General features: G+C 51.7%; 1 protein-coding gene across 1 annotated transcript in view; it reads right to left on the reverse strand.

Annotated features, from left to right (window-relative positions):
• The window catches only part of EFCAB3 (EF-hand calcium binding domain 3), a 270,968-nt gene that overhangs the window by 209,206 nt on the left and 37,946 nt on the right, over nucleotides 1-23,816 (reverse strand). The gene's annotated exons all lie outside the window — the stretch shown is intronic.

The raw sequence follows: 23,816 nt of genomic DNA on the forward strand, positions 1-23,816 counted from the left end.
TTAGTGTTGATGCAGATTCAGGGAGCCATTTTACCTACCCCTGAAACTTCTGTCTGAGGGCCTGAAGCACAAAATGGTGGCCACCTGTGACATCACCAGCATCCACTGGAACCTACCAGCACCTTCCAGAACATTCCAGAACCCTGTGACAGTTGGAGGCGGTTTAGAATGTTGGGAAGTTAAGAGAGAGAGTTGGCAGTTGGAGCTGGCAGTTGGCACCTGACTGGTGAAGAGTGAGCAGCAAAAACGTGAAGGAGGAAGGAGTGAAGCAGCAGGGGTGGAAACTTGTGCCTGGAGTGGGGTCCATAAACCCACCCTTGATACTAGTCCCTACTGACGGAGCCCAGCCTAGAGCCCTGTGTGGGAAGAAGTCAGAAAAACCATCCTGAGGACCTGGACAGCAGGAACAGGCCTTAGAAACAAGAGAACAGCAAGATCCTGACCTGGAAGCTGGTTTCCCTGAAGTCTGACGTCGAGTAGCCTAAGACCTGGAGCCCGAGGTGGAGAAGCGGCGCTGACTGGAAAAGCAGACGTCGTACCCGGAGCCGCCAGAGGTCGAGAGAGGGCGCCGTCAGAGGTCGTGAGGAATACCAGAGGTCGAGGAGGAGGTCACCCGAGGTCGAGTGAGCGGCGTCATCGGAGGAGTGGAGTCCGCCCTCCGGAGTCGTCGGAGACCGAGGTGAAGGGTAACGGAGGTCGGGAGTGAGGATCGCACTCCGGAGTCGCCGGAACCTGTGAGAATCGTGCCGGAGGTCGGGAGTGGAGGTCGCACTCCGGAGTCGCCGGAAACCTGTGAGGAGCACCGGAGGTCGGGAGTGAGGATCGCACTCCGGAGCCGCCGGAAGTCGACATCAAGGCAAGGCCGGCCGACGTCATCGAAGCCGAGGTCGCCATCGGACCGGAGCCGCCCGAAGTCGACATCGAGTAAGACTGCCCGACGCCATCGAATCGGAGGCCGAGATCGAACCGAGGCCGCTGACATCGAGACCGGAACCGCCTGCCGGCGTCGTCAAAGAACTGACATTGTGCCGAGGCCGCCGACATCGAGCTGGAACCGCCTCACGGCATCGACCCGACTCCAGCGGCGTCGGAGCATCAGAAAAAGGGCAGTAAGTGGAGTAGAGGGCGCCTAAGGCCCTGTGGAGACCTGAGAGACTGCTCTAAGGGGCTAGGGAGGTGCTGGAACCAACCTGACTGTGCCAGGGGTGAACTGGGACTAATCTAGAGAAGTTGTGTGGAGAGAGAGAGCCAGGTCTCTGGTATTTTCCCCCTTTACCTACCTCAGTTTAGGCCTCAGCCTTGTCCAAGTCAGGGAGTAGACACCCTCCAGCCTTCCACATCCCCACAAGCTGTGCCTGGGCCAAATCAGCCCTTAGGAATTCAAAAGTGATCTGATTCCATGAGTGTCACTGTCAGCTTTTAAGTAATTATTAGGGGCATTGTATTTATTGTATTTAACCTATTTATTGTTCCACTGTATTTATTGGTCCACAGTATTTATTGATGCACAATATTTATTGGTTACAGTATTTATTGCCTCAGAATATTTAATTGCCTGTCTGTATTGCACTCTTATTTATGCCTTCAGTATTTATGATCACCCCTATTTATTGAATCAGTAAGCCAGTATTTATTTGTCCTGCACTTTCTAAAAAGCTTGTAAATTGTGATTGTTATTTATTTTCTCCAATCAGCAACTAAGAGAAAAAGAAGATAAAGAAAGTTATTTTCATAATTTTTACGGTGTAGAGTCGTTTTTGGAACGGATGCACGCATGGTTATTGTTTGGGTATGTTGTATGCTTAGCACGGAGCCTGATTCCTGACCACTCGAGCCAAGCTACCACAGTGTGTCCGGAAGACCACCACCACCCCTTCTAGTGTGGGAGTGGTTTTCCAACAGATTGCTACTAGGAAAGCTACTTTCCAGGTGAGGAATTGAATCTCACATGAGTGGAGAGGTTCGAAGGGTGGACCCATTAGTCTGGTGAGGACCAAGTTGAGGTTCCACACCGGTGCTGGTGGGTGCCTTGGGGGAATCACTCGTTTAAGTCCTTCCAAGAAGGCTTTGATGGCAGGCACTCTGAATAAAGAGAGGTGCTGCCTGTTTTGGAGATAGGCTGCTATTGCGGTTAAATGGATACGGATTGAGGTGTATGCCAGATTGCATCGGTATAGGTGTAAGAGGTAACAGATTATGTTTTAAATGGATGCGTCTAAGTGGGTTAATGTCATTGTTGGTGCAGTAAATGACAAACCTCTTCCATTTAGCTGCATAGCAAGCTCTGGTAGTGGGTCTCCTGACCTCCTTGATGATCTCCATACAGTCAGGTGGCAGGTTTAGGTAGCCAAACTCTAAGACTTCAGGAGCCAGATTGCCAGGTTCAGCTGTTGCGGATCTGGGTGCTGAATTTCGCCATGGCTCTGCGTTAAGAGTGCAGGTTTTGTCCGCAGCCTTTGATGCGGCACCATGGAAAGTTCCAGAAAGGTGGTGTACCATGGCTGGCGCGCCCACGTTGGAGCAACTAGGATGAGTGTCAGTGAGTGCTGTCGCAGTTTGCGTGCCACCAGCGGTATTAATGGCGCTGGGGGAAAAGCGTACGCAAATCTGCCGGACCAGTTCATCCACATCGCATCGCCCTGCGATTGCGGATGTGGGAACCTGGCGGCAAGCTTTGGCATTTTGCGTTTTCGTTTGTGGCGAATAGGTCTATCTCTGGATGACACCACTGTTGGAAGTACGGTTGGAGTACTGATGGGTGTAGCTCCCACTCGTGCATCTGGTGGCTGTGTCTGCTGAGCAGATCCGCCATCTGGTTGTCCTTGCCGGGGAGGTGTTCCGCCATGAGGAATATGTTCCTCTGAATGGCCCACTTCCACATGCTCTGAGCCAGGTGAGACAACTGTGGAGAGTGTGTTCCTCCCTGCTTTTGTATGTAGTACATGGCAGTCATGTTGTCCGTCCGGATCAACACGACTTTGTTGCACAAGTGTACTTTGAATGCCTTCATGGCGAGGAAGATTGCCATCAGTTCCAGAACGTTGATGTGCATCTTCTTTTGTTGTGTCGTCCATAGTCCCTGCACTGTGTAACTGAGTACATGAGCTCCCCATCCCTGGAGAGAGGCGTCCGCTGTCAGTATTATTTGTGGAATAGGCTCTTGGAATGGTCGTCCCTTGCAAAGGTTTTGTGGATTCCACCAATGCAGAAAGTTGTATGCCCGACCGCTCACCAACACTAGGTCTTTTAATTGCCCGCGAGCCTGATTCCATTGACGTGCCAAGCACTCCTGAAGCGGGCGCATATGTAGTGTCGCGTGCGGGACTATGAAAATGCAGGAGGCCATCATGCCTATCAACTGCATGAACACTCGCGCAGGAAGGGAGTGTTGAGGTTTGAACTTTGAGATCAGCAGTTGCATGCTGTTGATCCTCACTAAAGTTGGCTGAGCTGTGGCTGCCAGAGTGTCTATGGTCGCGCCCAGGTACTGCTGTACGTGTGCGGGTTGTAGATGTGATTTTGGGTAATTTAGTGAGAATCCCAGACTGTGAAGAAGGTGAATGGTGAGGGACATGTGGCTGGCACATTGCTGGGCTGACTTTGCCTGAACAAGCCAGTCGTCCAGGTAAGGGTAGACATGAATGTGTTGTCTCCGTAGATGTGCAGCCACTGTAGCTAGGCACTTGGTAAAAACCCTGGGTGCTGTTGTCACGCCGAAGGGGTGGACTTTGAATTGATAGTGCTGTCCCTGAATAGTGAACCTGAGATATTTCCTGTGTGACGGGTGTATGGGTATGTGGAAGTACGCATCTTTGAGGTCTAGTGTGGCTAGGAAGTCTCCCTGGCTGAGCAGCGGGAGAACCTGCTGTAGGGTGAGCATATGGAAATGCTCTGACAGAATGTAGTGGTTGAGGGGTCTCAGGTCTAGTATAGGTCTGAGCGACCCGTCCTTTTTTGGGATTAGGAAGTACAGAGAGTACACCCCTGTCCCCTGCTGGTTGACGGGCACGACCTCTATTGCACCTTTTTGCAGCATACTTAGCACTTCCGGCTGCAATAATGCAAGTGCTCTGCGGACATAGGACGGTGCTTTGGCGGTATTGTGGGTGGAGTGGAGGTTAATTCGAGACAGTAACCGTGCTGGATAATATCCCTGACCCACCTGTCCGTGGTGATGGTTTTCCACGTGGACAGGAACCGCTGGAGTCTCCCCCCGACAGGTGTTATGTGGTCGGGGGGAAGGGAGAGGGCGTCACTGTTTGTTCTTGGGTGAGGACCTGGTGTTGCCGTAACCGCGTCCTCTGCCCTTGGTGCTGGAGCCACGATATCCACCTCTGTTGGTTTTATCGTAGTTACTCTGTGTGCCCCCTTTAGTGTATTGCTGCTGTGACCCCTGGCCTCTAGCTGCTCCCCTATTCCCGGGGCGACGAAAGGAGCCACTACGAAAAGTCTGCGTTTGCAGAGCCCCCATTGACTTCGCAGTGTCAGTGTCCTTCTTTATTTTTTCGAAGGTGGTGTCAACTTCTGGGCCGAATAAGTAGTCAGGGTTGACTGGCTGATTCAGGATGTTGTTTTGAATCTCTGGTTTGAATCCGGAGATTCTTAACCAAGCGTGTCGTCGTAACATGACACTGGTGTTAATTTCCCTTGCAGCTGTGTCGGCAGCATCTAGTGCGCACTTAATGGATGCGTTGGTAAGAAGTTGTCTCTCTCTGATGAGGAGCTCCGCTGCCTCTTTGTATTCGTCTGGCAGATGCTGGAGTAGTGACTCTAGCGTGTCGTGGTGTGAACGATCATAGCGAGCCAGGAGGGCCTGTGTATTGGCAATGCGCCAGAGGTTTGCTGCTTGAGCTGCAATTCTTTTGCCTGAGGTCTCTAGCACCTTGGACTCCTTGTCTGGGGGAGGAGCATCACCTGTTGTTTGCGAGTCGGCTCGTTTGCGAGTGTTAGCAACCACCATGGAGTCCAGAGGTAATTGACCTCTAATGTACATAGGGTCCCCGGGCGCAGGTTTGTATTTTTTTTCAATTCTGGGGTTCAGCACCCGTGCTCTGGTTGTTTCCTTGAAAATGTCCTTTGCAGGTTTGAGAACACCTTTCAACATGGGCAAAGTTTTTACAGTTCTCTCGGAGGAGGCGAAAGTGTCCACTAAGAAGTCTTCCTCAACTGTGTCAGAATGGAGTTGTACTCCATGATTGGCTGCAGCCTGTTCTATGAGGGCATTGAAGGCAGCAGTGTCCTCTGTGGGAGATGTTTTTGCGCCGTAAAGCTGCGTGTCCTGGGTATCTGTTGCGTCACCCTGGTCTGTAGGGTCATCCCAATCTTGATCTGGGTCCTGCTGCTCTTCAGGATCGATATCCCTAGGGTAGGTGGTATCATCACCTATGTAATCCTCCATTGCGTCCGTGTCGGAGGGCGTAGGAGAAAAGGACTGGGGATCCTGATAGGAGGTGTGCAAGCGTTCGTACTGAACCGGTTCCGACTCTGCTGGCAGTTTCTGCTTCAGAGGGATTCTGTAGGAGTCCAAGGCCTGCCCTGGCGTGACCTTCTGTTTTCGGAGTATGAGTCTGCCAGTGTCGGCGTCGATGAATTGTGACTGTGAAGGCTCAGTAGGAGAGTGTCCAGTAGAAGGGGACTTTGTCTGGCGGACACGTGTTCGGATCTCGAACATCTTCGGCGCCGTGGATGGCGGCAAACCAAAAGTGATGTTGGTTGGTGCCGAGGGTGCCTTTGGAGCCTTGTTCGGGTCGGGGCCCGACGTGGACCGGAGGGCTGCCCGTTCCCTGATGCGTTGCAACGACGCCGCGACTTGCCGCACCGAGAACGCCGAAGGTTCTTTGGTGCCGAGTGGTTCCGTAGAGGTAGGCGTCAACTGCTTCGGAGCCACAGGGTCATCGATCCGAGGAGAGGTATCAGCGGTCGTCGGAGCCGATGACTTGACTCGTGTCGCTGTCTTCGAAGTGGACTCCGATGGAGCGGCCATTTTGACTTTGGTGGTCGGGGCCGACTGCTTCGGTGCCAGGGGCCGAGGCGCTTTTGTGGGACCGATGGCCTTCCTTTTCGGGTCGGTACCGATATCTGCTGCAGCGAGTTCGGCGCCGAAATCCCTCTTAGTGCGTTCGGAGCCGATGGTCTGTGCTGGCGTCGAAGGAGTGGAGGTCTTCGAGGGCTTCGAGCCGACCACTGCCAGTTTCACTTTTGGTTTCGGTGGAACTGGTGCGACGGTTGGTTTCGGTTTCATTGAAGGGAAACCAGTCTTTTTTGGTAATAATGGCTCGTGCTGGATGTTCGAGGCCGGGCCCGAAGGCGGGGCCGAAGAACTTTGGGATTGATCTCGGGTAAGGCCCGGAGGCGATCCCTTGACCGGAGCCGTAGAATGACGCACTTTGATGGCCTCCGTTTCGACGGGTAGGCCTGGCTCTTCACCAGAGCTATCTTCTTCGGCCCCAAAGGCCTCATCGTAGTCTCCTACCTCGTTGACGGCTTCTTCCCTGTGAAAAAGCGCTTCATCGGCGTCTTCCGATCGGGAATCGTGTTCGGAAGCGGGGCTGGAGTTTACTTCTTCCACGCTCTCAACATCTTCGTCCTCGGTGCTGAAGATGTTGGCCGGGGCCGGTGCCCATTGCTGCGCTTCTAATCTCGCTGCCCGTCGATTCCGGAGAGTCTTCTTGGATCGGAATCGGGCACAGGCCATACATTTCGATACGTCGTGATCCGGCGAGAGACATTTGTTGCATACCGGGTGGACGTCGATGTGTGGGTATTTGGCGTGGCATACAGGACACCGTTTGAATGGGGTCCTCGATTCCATCGTCGATGTACGGTCGATGTTCGGATTAAACGGATCCGAAAAACTGGAAGAAGTTTCTAAACTAAGCAAGAAAGCAGTCGATACCGAGCGGGAACAGTACCGACGAAAACTAAAGGCCTTTTGGCCTTAAACTAAATTTTCCTAACTTGAGCTAAGATAAGCACATCCGAACCCAATGGCGGAAAAAAACAATCTAAGGATGGAGAGGATGCCCATGCGCACTGTGGTCCAGGGGAGGAGTCACCTATCGTGATACTTCGAAGACTCTTCCAGGACAACAACGTGCAAACATCCGGACCCAACACTAGGCGGTGATCTATGCACAGATATGAATTCAGCAGCCCACATGCCTCGAACCCTTAGCTTTCAGTTGTGTCAGTGCATGTACCATGCCATGCACTGTCATGTCAGTCTCAACAGCATGTAGTTAATTAATCCTGCATAGATATTGTGTTTAATAGGTAAGTCCTTGACTTAACATGTTGTTTTTCAATTGTGATACAGAGCTCATGTTGTACGGTTACATAGTGTAGGGGACAGAAAACTGACATAGATTTTTTTTTCTCTCAGACAACATGACACCTGAGGAACAGCACCAGTTCCAGGTCACCAAGGACCGGTACCTCCATGAGCGGAAGGTACACAAGGGTTACAGGTTGATGGCAAGGAGGTACCAGGCCGAGAGGAGGGCAGGGACCTGGCCGTCGCTGCCAGAATGCATCTCCACTGGCAGCGGCTCTACACCATCCACCTCAGGTGTCGTCGTAGGATCCCGAGATGTCAATCCCCCTGCTGCTACACCCGCGCTGGTGCCAGGCCAGCATGCGCCGCCACCTGCACTAGCCCCGGCACCAGCACCGGCACTATCACCAGCCCCCACATCAGCACCAGCACCAGCACCAGCACAAACACCGGCCCCCATGGATCCTGGACTGGAACAAATCCTGAGAATTGTCCAGGGCCCCATCACCCTCCTCGAGGACATCCGCCGGGAGATCCTATATTTCAACCGGCAGATCCACGAGATCCGGGCCCACCTCGGACTGCCCTGAACACTGCCCCAGTTCTCACCCCCCCACCTCTTCTCCCTTCCCACACTGTCCCCCTTTTATTATTATGTTGTGTAATGTCCTAGTTGTGTGTGTTAATTAGCATAGTTTTAGCGTAGGCTTAGTTAGGGTTAGTTTTAGACTGTTTTTACTTGTTGAATGTTATAGGATTTGGGGATAGGTTTCATTTATCTTTGGGTGGGGGGTTGATGTATTTATTCTTTTTCTGTGTTTGTAAATAGTTAGTTAAGATAGTTTTAGTTAGTATAAATAATTGTAGTTAGTTTAGGGCTAGAGTTAGGGACATAGATTAGTGTAGGCTTTATTTACATATATATTATTCTGTAATAAATCTTGTTAATTATAGATTTCTGCTTGCACTTATATCATGGCTGATGCGGGGGAGTGGGGCTTGCCCCATCGTGTGCAATCATACCATCACTGGAGTAATCATTGTATGTGTAACTATGGTCGTGACCTGTCACTCTGCAGGATGGATTGAGGCCAGATACCTTAGATGTGAGCACAATGACCTTGCATGTCTGATAGATTAGCAATTATGGTTTACGGCCTACTCTGGTGACAGTTCATTGTGACCTCCAATAACTCACATGTTCCTGGGCATGGCCAATCGATCTCCATTCCATGCATGCTGTTGGTCAATTGTGGGTCCATTGTTAACGTCACATGGCACAACAGTGTTAGTGATTCACATGAGTTATATGAGACTGAGTCATGAGTTTGGAATAGAGGTCACTCACAGGTGTCTTGGAGTATTAGCACTGTCCGGAATACAGACTTCACTCTGAGTTTCTTGCTTTTGTGACACACTTAATCATTACAGTAATGCCTTGGGGCATGATGATGTTGGTTGGAAGATACACAGTTCTGCTGCACACAAGTGGTGACATGCTGCATTGCTCCCTGTACCAACAGTGCCATAGCCACTCATCCCAGCTGTAACTATCGCATTGTCTCATAGTGATGACAACCTTGTAATCCTGCCACTGATTCAGACTATATGCTAAGTGCAGTTCAACTGACATGGGCACATTGGCCAATATGTGTGCACTTCATGGCAGTGTTCAGAAGTTGCTTTGGCATTGTTTGTGCACAGGTAGGGGCTGACTGACGCTATGAACTTTGGCTTCAGTAAGTATTGTGGACTCAACTTCAGGGTGGCTTACTTAGTTCCATGTATGTATGTAAGACCTGTGCCCTTGGGTCTCCTCAGCAATATAAATATGTTGTGAACACCTACAGATGTGACATGCAATGTGCTACATCACAACAATCTTTGACAAACACGTCCTGTGTTTGGCGATATGCCAGGAGATTATGCTTTGCTATCATTCTTGGCGACACTACTTGTGTCCTGCAACAGACTTGTACATGTTGTCACACATGCATATTGTGAGGAAGTGGCTAGGTATATACTGTTCCCGAATAGGTACGGTGTGCACAGAGTCCACAGTCACCAGAGTTTGTGCAGAGGTTAAAGTTGGACATAACCTTACTCTATGAAGTGTTAGCTTGGTCAAGCAGTAAGGCAGCATCAGAGGACAGTGTAAAGCATTTGTGGTACACACTCAGTCAGCAGATGGTCTCACACACTCAACAACTGAACTCTAGGCCAATGGTTTTGATATGAAAATATATGTTTGTTTTATTTTAGAACCAACAATAGGTATCAAAATATACTTCCTCAGATTGCGAGGCTTTAGTTACATACTTTGGCAATATGCAATTGACTTTGGTAGGTAATAGTTACAAGTTGTTGCAATAGGCAACACAATTTCAAACACAATAATACATTGAGCTCAATGTGAGTTTGAAGTGATTTGCAATAGCTTACTTCCAGGATTACTTTTCTAAGTCATGGATTGGATCCTATATTCAGTCCTGTGCAAGGTCTTGGCAACATGTGAGTATATCCGTTGTAGTTGCTGTTGTGATTTGCAGGCAATATATAGCTATTTCTACACCTGACACTAAGAAGAAATTTTACAGAGAAACTGGCAATGATTTCCGATGGAAGAAAATTGTGTTATTGGTAAGTACGGTTGTGAGTGCTTTTCAGGGTGAGTGCTGGGCAACAACATCCAGCATTGGGATCTCTCCTAATAGCAGTTGAGTTTTTCAGTTTTTGTAACTTGGTTGATTTTAGGCAAATATTTTGACGTTTAGAATCTCCACACTTAGAAGAAATTTCTGATGAAACCAATCAATGTTACCCTATGGAATACAATTGGGTTCTCGGCTTTTGGGCAAGTACTCGAATGGCAGAGTTAAGGTTCTGGCCAAGGACTTAGGGTTCACCCAGGGTCAAGTGTGTGCAGTTGATACACCCTCTGCGGGACTGTGGCGGCCGGGGGCAGAGTGAGTTTGGCACGATGTTATCCTATGGGAGGCAGGGGGGCCTTGGGTGGTGGCCGCTGACTAGCAGGCCACACAGCTGTGGGAGCTGGGCTCCTGGTCACTTGCTCAGGGCAAATGGGTAAGTAGGTAGGAGTAGAAGTTACACTGCCAGGCCACTTGGGTGGGTGGGTGCAGGGTGCAGGGTGCCTTTGACCCTTCGTGCGCTCAATGGATTGCAATGGGAAAGCTTCTGGATAAACAAAGGCTGCAAGCTTGGGGGTCGCAGATTCTTCTTCATGTGCCCTCACCACTTTGGGAGGTAAATTGGGTAGTTGGAGGGTGGGTATGTACCCAGGAGTCGGGCACAGGGGGCCGCAGTGCGCCGGGGTGACTTTTGGTCTTGGGAAATCTTACCCTCTGTTGTTTGTGGCCGGGGGGGGGGGTCCTTGATTCTGAGGCTGCAGGCGTCGTCATGAGCGTCGAGGTGAGACCTTGGTGGCCAGATTCGGGCTCACAGTTGCCGGGGGGGGACGTCATCGGGGTCTTTGTCTACTCCGACACAGGCCAGGCCACTTCAGTGCAGAGTGTGCAGGGTTTGCGGTTCTGGGATGATGCCAGGGCTTATAAACTTGCTTTGAGCAGAACTACAGCTCATGGGACTCACAGATGATCAGAGTCACAAGGTAGCCAGGTCCACTGGGGTTTGTGAGGTTGCTGGCCACAAGTGGGTCTGGGCTGTGGCAGGAACAGGTTCAAGGGTCGACAGGCCGGTAGGGCTGGGGCCAAATCAGTTGGTGTCTTCATCTTCTTAGCAGCTGCACTGCATTTTCTTTCTTCTTGCTCTTCCTTGCTTTGTCGGAATCTGGAGAAGAAACGTTCAGGGTGCCTCTAAATACTAGGTTTAGTTGCGTTACAGGTAGGTACAGTGCAGGGACCAATGGGTCCCTGCCCTGGGGTGGATACACACACTATCCTGCCAATCACCTGTGGGAGTGGGCCAGTAGCCTAGTCTTGATTGTGCAGGGCTTCCCATCTTCAAGATGGAGAGCCCCCGGAGATGGGCTTCACCTCGCCTCCCCCACCTGAGGGTTGGGGTGGGCAGGCTGGCACATACCCTGTCCTTATTTTGTGTTGACTGCCAGTCTTCCCGCCAGAGTGGGTGTCAGAACCGGGGGGTTGGTGGTAGTGTTCTGTGTACAGCAAGTGGCCTGGAGCAGCTCACGGAGTCTGCATGCCTTTGAAGCTTCCCCCTGGCCATCCTGGGGGAGGAGACCTCGCACCTCGCCCAGCATGTGCATTGTTACAGGCCCAGGAGAGCGGGGTCTCTCCACCCTGGGGTCCAGCAACTTGTCTGATGTGTGGCAGCCTAGGCAGCCTCCCAACCAGACGTGGTTTGTAGGTTAGTTGTCCAGGGTTTGCCAATTTTTAATGTTAGTGTTTTGGGAAGGAACATAGGCCCTGGGCACCTGATTGGCAGGAGTCCAGGGCACACTCACTCAAAGTCCATTCAGCAGTTCCTCAAAAAGTGGGGGAATACCATGCATGAAAGATGGTACTTTCTCACACATATGTCATACATGTCGTGGGCTCAGAATTGGGATATTGCTAGATTATGCTATCTGATCAATGTTGTCAGTGCATTTTGGCCCGGGTTATCTCGTGTGGCCCCCTGTGCCCCTTCTTCACTATCTGACTCCGGTTGTCTCATCTGTGCCGTCATTGCAAGTGTTATTTAGTTTGCAACACTGTGCCCCCTTCTGATGGGTTTAGTTGTATTGCTCATTTACATTTCTTACCCTGTATTCGGACACGTGTTTTGCCAACCGGCTCCGCTCTTCCTCCCGCCACAGTATCCCCTGGTGAGCCGCACAGCAACATGCACATTCGTACCACCCACATGCCAGGCTGATCCGCCCACCTCCCCTTCCACTTGCGTACATCCACGCCAGGTCCGCGCAAAGTGCTGGAACATCCTGGGTCCGCGAATGCAACTACTCACGTTGCCACTACGATGCTAGCACCCTCAACGCCCCCAACATAGGGCGATCACACACCTGCTTCCTGCCCGGAACAGAATGCACACAAGGACACCTCTCCAGCTGGATCTGCATTGTCACCAGCATCGAATCTGCAAATCCACCCACTGTGTTGGAAGCCAACTACCTCAGTTGCATTGTCCCCAACACCTGCCACAGATGCCAACACACAAGTGAACTCTGGGACCTACTCAACTCAACCTCCCCAGACATGGTCTCCATGACAGTGACCTAATTGTACCCCTCCTCAGAACACTACCTCGCCATAGCCATCCTGTGCAGCTACAAGATCAACCACAGGGACCGCACCAATGGAGTAGGACTAGGAATTGCCATCGTCAACAGGAACACTCGCAGAGTCTCAAACAACAACGACAACATCCTCATCAATGCCAAACACATGCACGTCCAGATCCACAACAATCCGAAAACCACCCTCAGAGTAACCCGCGTCTACATAGCCTCCAGACCCCTAACACAGTTCTGCAACTCCATCACCAACTTTGTCAGTACACACGCCCTCACATCCACAGACTACATCCTTCACGTAGAGCTGAACTTCCACCACGCGTACATTAACGGCACCGTATCCACCACTCTGACCGACACCCTGGCCAACCTCGGCCTCATACAACTTGTCACAAACCCACCCACCACAACAGCCACACGCTTGACCACAGATTATCCGCAAGCTCCCACGTCTGCTCCAACCACCCTACCTCCACTGGAACAACCATCAACGCATCAACTTCGCATTCCATGAAGACACCACACGCCACCACACCCAAAAGATCCACTGGCACTGCTGGAGCAAAGTCACAGAAGCACAGCTAACCAGCAACCTTGCCTGGAGCACAACCACCGACACGGACTCCACCGCCCAGAACCTCAGACAAGGGATCGGCAACTGCGCAAACACACTCACCCAGATTAAGACCCACTCCAACAGACACACCGGCAAGTAAGCCAGCTGGTTCAATGCAGAACACCATGCCTCAATGCCGACCTGCCATGAGCTACTGAAGAAATTGCTGCGTGAACAGACACTGGACAGCTACGCAACCCACAATTACGCCACACGCAGACACCAACACCTCATCAGATACACAATTGGGCCTCCTTCAAAGACCGCATTGCCAACAATGCACACACCAGCTACGTGCTCTTCAACCTAGTGAAAGAACTCTCCAACACCAGCTCCAACACCATCCCACCTTTGCAAAAGGTGCCTTGGACCCCCTCCGTCATCCGCCTGGCATCCGCCCATCCTCAGCTGCAACTCACCGTTTTTGGGAGCAGATCCTGTTCCCCCACCAAGTTGGCTTCGGTCCGATCCCTCTCGAAAGCAGATCGGACCTTGCGGCGCTGAGACCTGCCTTCCTTCTTCTCTCGGCCCCGGCCCTTAACATGGCGGCCTGGCAGTTTCCCGCGCCTAGGCGGGTGCTCCCCTGCGGCAGTCGTGTCTGATCCGACTGCCGCCGGAGCCCTTGCGGTGGATGACTTCCCCCCCGGGTGCCCCCCCCAGAGCCTCCAGTGTTGTGGCGGAGTGAGGGAACTGCGGGGGCCTGCACTGGTGTCACTGCTGGATCGGACGGTGCTGGGGCCTGGTAGCGCCCGCCGCGCCTCGGCTGTCAGCATCGGATAGCGGCGCTTTTGATTGATCACCCCCCGCTGAGATCTGTTGACGATCCGGCTGCCTGGCGGGTCTGCGGAGGCGGGGCTTGTGGAGGCCGTCCCCTGAGAGCTGTGCCGGTGTCCTCGTGTGTTGGCTGAGCCATAAACACAAACAACAAACAGTAAGTACAATAAGCATTGGCAGCTACAACACTGACCCTTAGGATTGGGGCTCCTGGAGCATCTGCGGTGAGCAGGAGGAGCCCCCCCCGCACCCTGCGGCTCTGCTATTGGGATGCTGTGTCACCCCCAGAGGGATCAGGGCGGCTGCTGCACGATCACAGGACACCAGGAACAGTCTTCAGGTCTACACAGTCGGTGAGTGGGGGGGACCGGCCACTAAGTCGGGTGGCAGCCGGGGTGGCAAAGTTGTGCTTCGGCCCCCCCCCCTTTTTCCTTCTCCTTTGGGGAGCCTCCGGTGGTGTGGTGGTGGGCCCTACTGGGTTATCTCCTTTGGGCTGTCCGGCGCCGTCCTGTCTGCCGCTCAGCCTGGTTGAGGACGGAGGTGGTGGCCCTGGTGGCTGACGTGCTGCGGTGGTGGGGATCGGCCACCGCGTTGGATGGCGGGCGGAACGGGGACACCAACGCACCGCCTCCCCTCCCGTGGCGCACTAGCTGCTAAAACACTGCATACATTTGGATGCTGGCCCCGAAGCGCAGCGGACGCGCGCAGTGGGCGCGCCAAAGGCGCGCCTAAGGCAAGCCCGTCTGCGCCCGTCCGTGCCTGGCTCGGGCCCAGGGCCAGAACCCCTGGTCGCCCGGTAAACCACCCAGGGTCTCTCCACACCCAGACCCGCGATACCATGATCAAACCCAGCATACTTAAATATACATCTGCGCAGTTATTGGCCTTTTATACAGCCCTGCTTCCTAACTGCACTAAAGCTTATTTATTAGGAGCTCTCTACACCTGTGAAAACTGTGGTTTTTGTTTTTCACCTAGTTTAAATGAAACAACCGGAAGCCTACTATCTAATCCTAACCCACTGGCTCCTCAAAATAACCCTTACTCTTTTTTCAGCATTAACTGTCACTCCTTACCCAAACATAAATCTGACATCTTCGATCTTTTATCCAACGACCAACCTGATGCGATTTTCCTCACAGAAACCTGGCTCCAGGAGTGTTCAGGTCCTCATATTGCTGCTGCATTACCTATTAATTATGCTATAGTGAGGAAAGATCGTACTCTGAAAATGGGTGGTGGGATAGCTGTTATTTTTAAGAAAGAGTTCAAATGCGACTTTGAACATCTCCCTTTTCCTGTCTGTGAGGCTGCTATTTTTAAACTGACTCTTTACCCTAAATTTACCTTTTCAGGTATACTCGTCTATCGTCCCCCTTCCTCCTCCGTATCTTGGATCTCGACTTTCGCTGAACTCATAGCTCCTTTAGCTATGAAATCAGCTAATTTCTCCATTTTAGGAGACCTTAATCTCCATTTAGAAAAGAAATCATGTAAAAGCAGCTCAAATCTTATTTCCGACTTAGCTTCTTTAAATTTAAACCTACTAAACTCTGGGCCCACACATACAGCAGGGCATCTCCTTGACCCTATTTTTTCTAATCTAACAGAGATCTCTTGCTCTTTGGTCATCCCAACAAGCTGGTCCGATCACTACCTTGTCAAATTTGACTTAACACTTCCAGCACATCTTTAATCAATTTCCAGCACGCCTGCCTCGCAATTTAGAAATTGGAAAAAGTTAGATATCATTGCTCTTAACACTCATTTAGATACCCATAAACCATGTTCCTCGCAACAAGTAAACCAACTATCATCTTCAGTGCAAAACTGGCTTACGGATGCCATAAACACATGTCTGCCTCTTACAAACAAAAAATTCGGAAACCATCGACCACCAGCCCCCTGGTTCACTGAGTCACTGAAAACGGAAAAAAACAACTGTAAAATTTTGGAGAGAAAATGGAGAAAGAATTTCACTTCTTCATCTAAATCGGATTATAAAAGTGCCTTAAAAAATTATCATAAACTCTGCAAACTTGCTCGAGCAGACTTTGTTTCCATCACCATTGAAAATGCAACTAATTGTTCCAAAACTCTTTTTAACACCGTTAAGGAACTTGCAGGCTCCCAAACTCTAGCACAACCTTCTGCACTAACTAAACTTAAATGTGATGATTTGGCCACTTTCTTTATCCAAAAAGTCGACACAATATATCAAGATATTGTGCTGAAACAGGCTAAAAATTCCTCCACTACTTTAACACCCCAGCCTCCTCTAGACGATATAAATCCTCTCCTAAATAAATTTGAGAAACCTGATCTCCTTGACCACTCTCTGGAAACTTGGCCTTTACTTACCATAGAAAGCCTAACTACACTTCTGAACAATATTAAATCGGGATCTCCAAATGACCCATTACCTATCTCAGTATTAAAACAATTAAGTTTTTCCCCTCTACTTGTGATAATGGATCTCTTAAATGCTTCACTACAAGAAGCTTCCATTCCATCTACATGGAAACATGCCATGATCCACCCCCTTCTTAAAAAGACAAATGCTGACCCAGACGTATTGAGCAATTACCGTGCTATATCCCTGCTCCCGATTTTTTCTAAGATTCTGGAGAGAGACATCCATTCGCACCTCACCCAATATGTGACTACTCCCTTCTCAGTCGGGCTTCAGAGCAGGTTTTTCCACCGAAACCACCCTACTTGGGGTCACTGAAAGCTTACGTCACCATCTGGACAACGGGGACACAGTCGCGCTCATTTTACTTGATCTGAGCGCCGCCTTTGACACGGTGTCTCACACTGTGTTAATAAGGACACTTAAATCTCTGGGCATAAACGGACCCGCTTTAAACTGGCTGACTGCTTTCCTTTCAAACCGCACCTTCCAAGTGTTCTCACATTCAGCCTGCTCTGAAGTCCACTCTTTCGCCCATGGGGTACCACAGGGGTCCATTCTCAGGCCCTTGTTATTCAATCTCTATGTAAAACCACTTGCCGTGATAGCTGAGAGTTCAGGGCTCTCTCTCTTTTCCTATGCGGACGATTCACAAATAATTTTTTCCCTCTCTTCACACAAAACCACTTTGCCTTCCAACCTCAAAATTGGACTGAGTAAAATAGCTTCTTGGATGCAAGAAAATTTTCTCAAACTAAACGGTGAAAAAACTGAAATACTGGTACTAGGAAAAAATAAGGATCTTTGGAACCCCCAACACTGGCCTTGTGAAATGGGTGTCCTTCCTTCTCCCTCTCCCCAAGTCCGTAACCTGGGTATCACAATCGACGACTCACTTAGTATGCACCCCCAATCTGTCAAAGTCGCAGCGACCTGCTTCACCATTCTTAAATGGTTAAAGAAAATCTGTTGGATGCTTCCGGAAACCACAAGGAAAACCGTAGTCAATGCTCTTATTACATCCAGGCTTGACTATGGAAATGTACTTTATTTTGGCGCCAACAAATCTGTAGTCCAAAGACTACAGACTGTACAAAACGCGGCAGTCAGACTCCTGTGTGGAGTCCCTAAGACCGCCTCCATTTCATCTTATCGATGCAAGCTGCATTGGCTTAAAATCGAAAATCGGATTAAGTTCAAGGCACTGAGTTATATGCACAAAATCAAATCTTGTTGTGCTCCTAGCTATCTTTAGTCCTTAGTCAGTCCTTATCTTCCCTCCCGAAATCTACGCTCTGCCACCCAAGCAAGGTTTGTCATCCCAAGATTCAAATTAGCTCGGATGGGCGGCAGATCCTTTTCTTACCTCGGCCCTATGTCCTGAAACTCTTTACCCACATCACTCCTAACTATACAAACTATACAAGATTTCGTAAGTCTTTAAAAACCTGACTATTTAACAGATAAAGTTTCTACCGCTCTCTCATTCCATAGTTTCTGACTTTCTGGTCCCTGCGCCGGGAAACCCTTTTTGGGTAGCTGTTGCACATTACAAATTTAAAAACTAACTAACTAACTTCCTTCCGGGGGCGCATTTGGGACCCCACCGGCCTAGGACCGCTTTGACTTGGATTGGCACCCTTCCTACACCTCACTGAGTACTCTATCTGGCGCTATTGTACTGGAGCGCCGCGGAGGCCTCCCCTTGCTGCTGGGCCGCCGGCTCCTGGGGTATCTAGCCCCTGTTCACCCTGCTCCCGCGACGGAGGCCTGGATCCGGCCGCAGTAGTTGTGAGGGGTGCCCTTCGCTGAGGAGTCCTGCCTGGCCCCGCGGGTGGTAACGAGACACGCCTCACCTCCGTCCTAGTCGGGGACCCGAGGGGGGTCGGACCTGAATGCCTGGGCCCGAGCATTGATGGCCTAGGTGTCTGGGGGGCCCCCCCTCCTGCGCTCCCTCCCCGGCGGATCCGTCGCCGCCCCATGATGGGCAGAGGCTGCCCCATCCAGAATCCGGTCCCTCCCACCCAAACAAAGATGGACCAATTTACCACGTCGGACCGGGACCTGGGGGGCGTGCCGCCTGGCACGTCGGGTGCGGCCGGGGGAGATCTCTCCACCATCCTTCAGGCGATAAGCACCTCTCAGGCCTCCGTAGAATCTAAGATCGGTGAGGTGAGGGTGGATGTGGCTCTCATTCGCCAGGACCTGCGCAACGCCACAGCTCGCATCGCGGAGGCGGAATCCCGGATCTCCACGGCAGAGAACAACATCACTCAGCTTAAGACCCAGGTAGCCTGCTTTCAGACCCAGACCTCGGAGCTACACCGTAGGGCCGAGGACGCTGAAAATAGATCACGGAGGAATAACCTGCGCCTCCTGGGGTTTCCCGAGGGAGTGGAACAGGGCCGCGTCGACACGTTTGTGGAAACCTGGGTACGCTCCTGGATGCCCAAGGACACCTTGTCACCATGGTTTGTTGTTGAACGGGCTCACCGATCCCTGGAGCCCAAGCCTCCACCTGGGGCCCCTGCCTGACCCATAATCTTGAGGGTTCTCAACTTTAGAGACAGACGCCATACTTGAGGCGGCCAGGGCACGGGGACCGCTGCATTATCAGAACAGCAAGATAATGGTGTTCCCGGACTACACCAGGGAGGTGCAGGCCCAACGTCAGTCCTACGATGAGGTCAAGCAGAAGCTTCGCTACATGGGTCTCCGATACGGTCTCCTCTTCCCGGCTTAAGTTCATCTTCCAAAATGAGACCCTTTTCTTTGACAGCCCCCAGGCGGCGTGGACCTGGCTCACAGAAGAAAGGCCACCCATACAGCGGGCTCCTCAGCAGCTGGGCCGGGCCCTCCCTAAGCCCCAGAGGCGCCGGACGAGGTCCCGCAGAAAGACAGACCGACGTGGGGAGACGTCCTGCTCTCCGGGTGCGGCGTCCCCACGACCTCCATCCCGGGCCTCGGTCCGGGGTTCCAGCACTCCTAGCCCGACCTCCTCACTGATTGACTTGAGTGTCCACCCGGGTCCCTCGAACAGTCTGCGCCATGCCTTTTCCGACTCTGACCTGTCTAGGCGCCCGTTGCTCCGAGGCACCGGAGAATCTGAGGTCACCTGAACGATAACACACAGCAAGTGCGCTTCTCATAACCCTCTGAGGCGCACCAAGGGTAATGGTCTTTGAACTTCCCATGGAGGGTGTAGGAGAGTAGGATCTGCACTTATGTTGCCCCCACTTTTTTTCTGATGTTAACACTGGTTTCTGGCTATAGTCTGCCTGGGTCCCTGGTAATCAGGGTCCCAGCCTCTCTGTTCTCTCTAAACAACTTGGAGTGCATATTAGATGCACTAGTGATTAGATACTGTGGTACCTTATGAGCCCCTAGTATATGGTACCTTAGGTAGCTAGGGCATTGGTACTTCACAGGCCTACCAAGGGCTGCAGCATGTATTATGCCACCCCTGGGAAGCACTCACAATCTGACACCACAGGCCTGCTACTGCAGCCTGTGTGCGGTAGTGTTAGCACTCCTCACAGAGGTATAGGTTCCTATATCTCACCATACACACACATATAAACCTATCAGTCACCCCTATGGTAGACCCTATCAATCCCAAGGGCAGGGTGCATGGTTTACTATGTGAGGGGGTGCTTCTGCCTGAGCAGGACCCCTCTGCAGCTGGCAGAGTCTATTCTCTGCTACTGTTTGTGGATGCGGTTAAACCATATACTCTTAAGTGCATTATAACCTCGCTGTAAATGCTAACTTTGGAATGACTGCATCAAAACACGTCGTGTTTGGTGTCAAACGCCTTGGAATCATACCCCCACACCAGTAACTGGTGTGGGAGTATGATCCCACCCTTCTAGACGGGAAGACATGTACCTACTGTGGAAAGACGGTAGAATCCTAAAAGAGCCCTGGCATCACAAAATGGATGCCACTAGCACAGACACTGGGCTGCCCTCCTGCTGCTGACCGAAAATCGCAGTGGAGGTGGCCCAACAATAGGCATCCTGTCACAGGGAGGTGTAACCACCTTCCAGACAGGATTTAGTGTATTGGGGCTGGGTGGGTGCACTCCTAGAGTGCTTTGAAGTCCTGCAGTGGGGGGAGCAGTAGGCTCCTCTATGCATATGTCAGCTCAAACCGGTTCAGGGGCTACTGGACAAAGGGAAGTGGGTGTAGCCACCCACTCCCCTGACCCTCCCAGAGGAGTGGTCATAGAGCTAGTCCCTCCCTTTCCTTTAGTATAAGATAGGGAAACCTTGCCATGGCAAACTAGATATCCCTGGACGACGCTCTACAAGAAGAATCCTGGACCTTCGACGTTCCACTACCTTTGGAAGACTGAAGAATCTCCCTTGGAGTCAAGGAGTGACTCCCCTGCTTGGCAGGCACCAAAACTTTGAATCAACGGTCTCAAACTTTCCCGCTCCCGCCGAAGTCCCTGCAGCCCTGGAAGTAGATTTCCTGACTTCACGATGGCCATTGTGAGTCCCCAGCAAACCTGAGGCAAGTGGACCCCATGACTGATGAGGAACAGCAATACCCGGGTACCGTGCACTATTGTCGAGTGCAACCCCTTCACAATGTTCGACGAACTTGTGCATTGGACCACGTATGGTCCAAGCCTCCAGCAGGATTTCCACTGAGAATCAGTGGCCTACCTCGTCCCGAGTGACCGTGGGCTCCTGTGAAGTGAATCCTCCCGAGGCGTCTTCATAATCCCTTGCCGGTTGGCTTGTGGGTCCCTGAAGACTTTTTCATTGAACCAAAGGGCTCCTCTGGTTGCTCCCAGCCTGCCCTGACTTACCCTTGCTGGGTGAGTCCCTCAGACCTTGCTGGTCTGCACCGCTGACTTTCTTCACATTCCACGAGACTTGCTGTTGCCAAGGCTTGTTGGTTCCAATCCGGTTGCCAACACCTCAGTAAGCTGCAGACTTTGTGGGACACTCCGAATCCAGCTCCTGGTCATCGTCGATGCCTCCTGGACCTCGTGGCTGAAGAGTCAAGACACCTGTGAATCACCTGAAATCACCCAACTACCGTGGCCATCCATCTTCCTGGCCCCGGGTCACTGGCAAGTGACTTTGAATACTGTCCCTTCTGCTGTCAGGTCTTCTTTCTTCAGAATACAGATTGCACCCGCCAGGACTGCCCACTATCGCCACTTCTATTTGTACTAGCCATGGAACCCCTGGCCTCCCTCATCCGTCGGGACCCCCTAATCCGTGACTGGGATCTGCACCAGATTGACAAAATTGCCCTGTACGCTGATGACGTCCTCCTTTTTCTGGCAGACCCGGAGAGTTCGGGCCCGCGATGCCTGGACGCCCTTTCGGCCTTCGAGCGGGCCTCAGGCTCAATCCGGCGAAGTCCACCCTAGTTCCCTTGCACTCTTCTCGGGTGTGCTTTGACTGGCAAACGACCATCCCCCAAAGGAGGCAATCCTTCAAATATCTGGGGGTGTGGGTGGCCCTCCTCCCGGAGCTCGAGTGGGCTCTGAATATTACACCCCTGGTCAGTAAAGCCAAGGCGGACCTCAGAAGATGGCAGACCCTTCCCCTTAACCCCCTCGGTAGGAGTGCCCTTTTCAACATGATGGTCCTCCCCCGCTTCCTATACATCTTGCAAAACGTGACCATTCATCTCCTAGGTGGTTAGTTCTGGGATCTGGATGGAGTCCTCATCCGATTTTTATGGGGTGGAGGGAGAACACGTGTGTCTCTCGCACATTGCCATATACCCCCCTACGACGGAGGAATGGGGGTGACTAATCTCCATCTCTACTATCTGGCCACGAGGCTGATTGTGATCCACGACTGGTTCGTGGGCGGCTGGTCTGACCCGGCGTATCGAGTGGAGCTTCGGACGACGGATTTTGCACACCTCCAGGCATACCTGTACGGGAGCACAGTCCCCCGGGATCTCCCCCCTATCACTAGAACGGTGCTCATGGCATGGCGAACCGCCCTACGGTACGTTAAATGGGACCGGAAACTCACCAGGCAGACGCCTCTGTGGAGTGGTGCCTGGCTGGAGGAGGTCTCGTCCCTCCAGCACTTCCGTAAATGGGACCACATCAGGATCTCGCAGCTCGGGGACATTTGGGTGGGGGACCATATCAGATCGTTTGCAGACCTACAACACCGCCATTCCCTCCATTCCTCCCAATTCTACCAATATTTGCAGTTGAGGCACGCTCTCCAAGTCCACATCCCGGCCCCCACCACCCTCCCCGAATTTAGTCCCCTGGAGGCCCAAGTGATGATGGGGAACCTGGGCAGAGGGGGTGTGTCCCGGATTTAGCACTCCTTGGTGAACAATGGTCCAGCGTCCTTGGACTCGCTTCGGGCCCGGTGGGAGGGGTGGTTGGGCCCCCTGGATGACGCGGACTGGAGGGACGCCCAAGACCCTGACGACTTCTTCCAAGCTGCGTCTAGTCCAACTCTATTAACTCCACACGGCTTACCTCACTCCGGTGCGTATGTTCAGCGCTCGCTTGCGGTCCTCTCCAGCGTGCCTGCGTTGCTCCCACTCTCCAGCCGATTTTTATCATATGGTATGGCAATGCCCCGCTCTTGCACCGTTTTGGGCAGGGGTTTAGCGTGAGCTTACGCAAGCTCTAGGGTGGGAGGTTCCTCATGACCCGTTACGTCTGATCCTGGGAGTGTTCGACGGCCTTGATGGATCACGGGCCGACAAGCGTCTTTTGCGCACAGCTGTGGCGGTGGCAAAGCGCGATATCACCGCGCTTTGGTCCCAGGTTAGACCGCCCTCCGTGAGGGTCTGGAGGCGGGAGTGGACTGGTGCGGTACCCAAGAGAAGCCCCTCTTTGAGGCCCGAGGCTGCCCAGAACTCTTTGGCAAAATATGGGGCAAATGGTTTAATTTATCGCCAGTGTGAAAGGTCTAAAAGGTAGGGCATGTGCTGAGCAACGGGCGAGGACAGGGTTTCGCCCACAAGTGTCATGGGAGTCAAACGCATCCTATTCCGTACAATGTATCTGTATACTGTGTATGTATGCTACCAATGTGTTTATTTTTTGGTTTTTTTTTTTTTCTTTCTTGTATTGAAAATTCAATAAATTTGATTAACAAAAAACAAAAAGGTTCCGATTTTCTTAACAAAGGAAACTGGGGATTATTCTAAAATTCATCAAATATGACTTCTGCCACCTGGGCACCAGCAACAAAGATCTCTGTATGGCCCTTCATCAAATATTCCCCAAAATAGTTGTCAGGGCCTCAGGAAGCAAAAGGAGGCTAGATTATAGGGTTTGGATACGTGTACTGGCCTTGGGTCCGGAAGGTGTAGTGGGCTTTGGAGGAAGGATCATGTTTCAGAGAACTGTTCTTTATTGTCTTCTTGACCAAGGAGAAAGACTGGGATGCAGCCCAAGCAATTGCCAAAGGCTGAGATTAATTCAGGAATTCCATCTGTCACTTTTTTGTATACTTTAGTGTGTCATCCTACGTAGGACAGGTATGTCCAGAAGTGGGTC

Source organism: Triturus cristatus, chromosome 1_1 (assembly GCF_964204655.1).
Source record: "Triturus cristatus chromosome 1_1, aTriCri1.1, whole genome shotgun sequence".
NCBI classification, from domain to species: domain Eukaryota; kingdom Metazoa; phylum Chordata; class Amphibia; order Caudata; family Salamandridae; genus Triturus; species Triturus cristatus.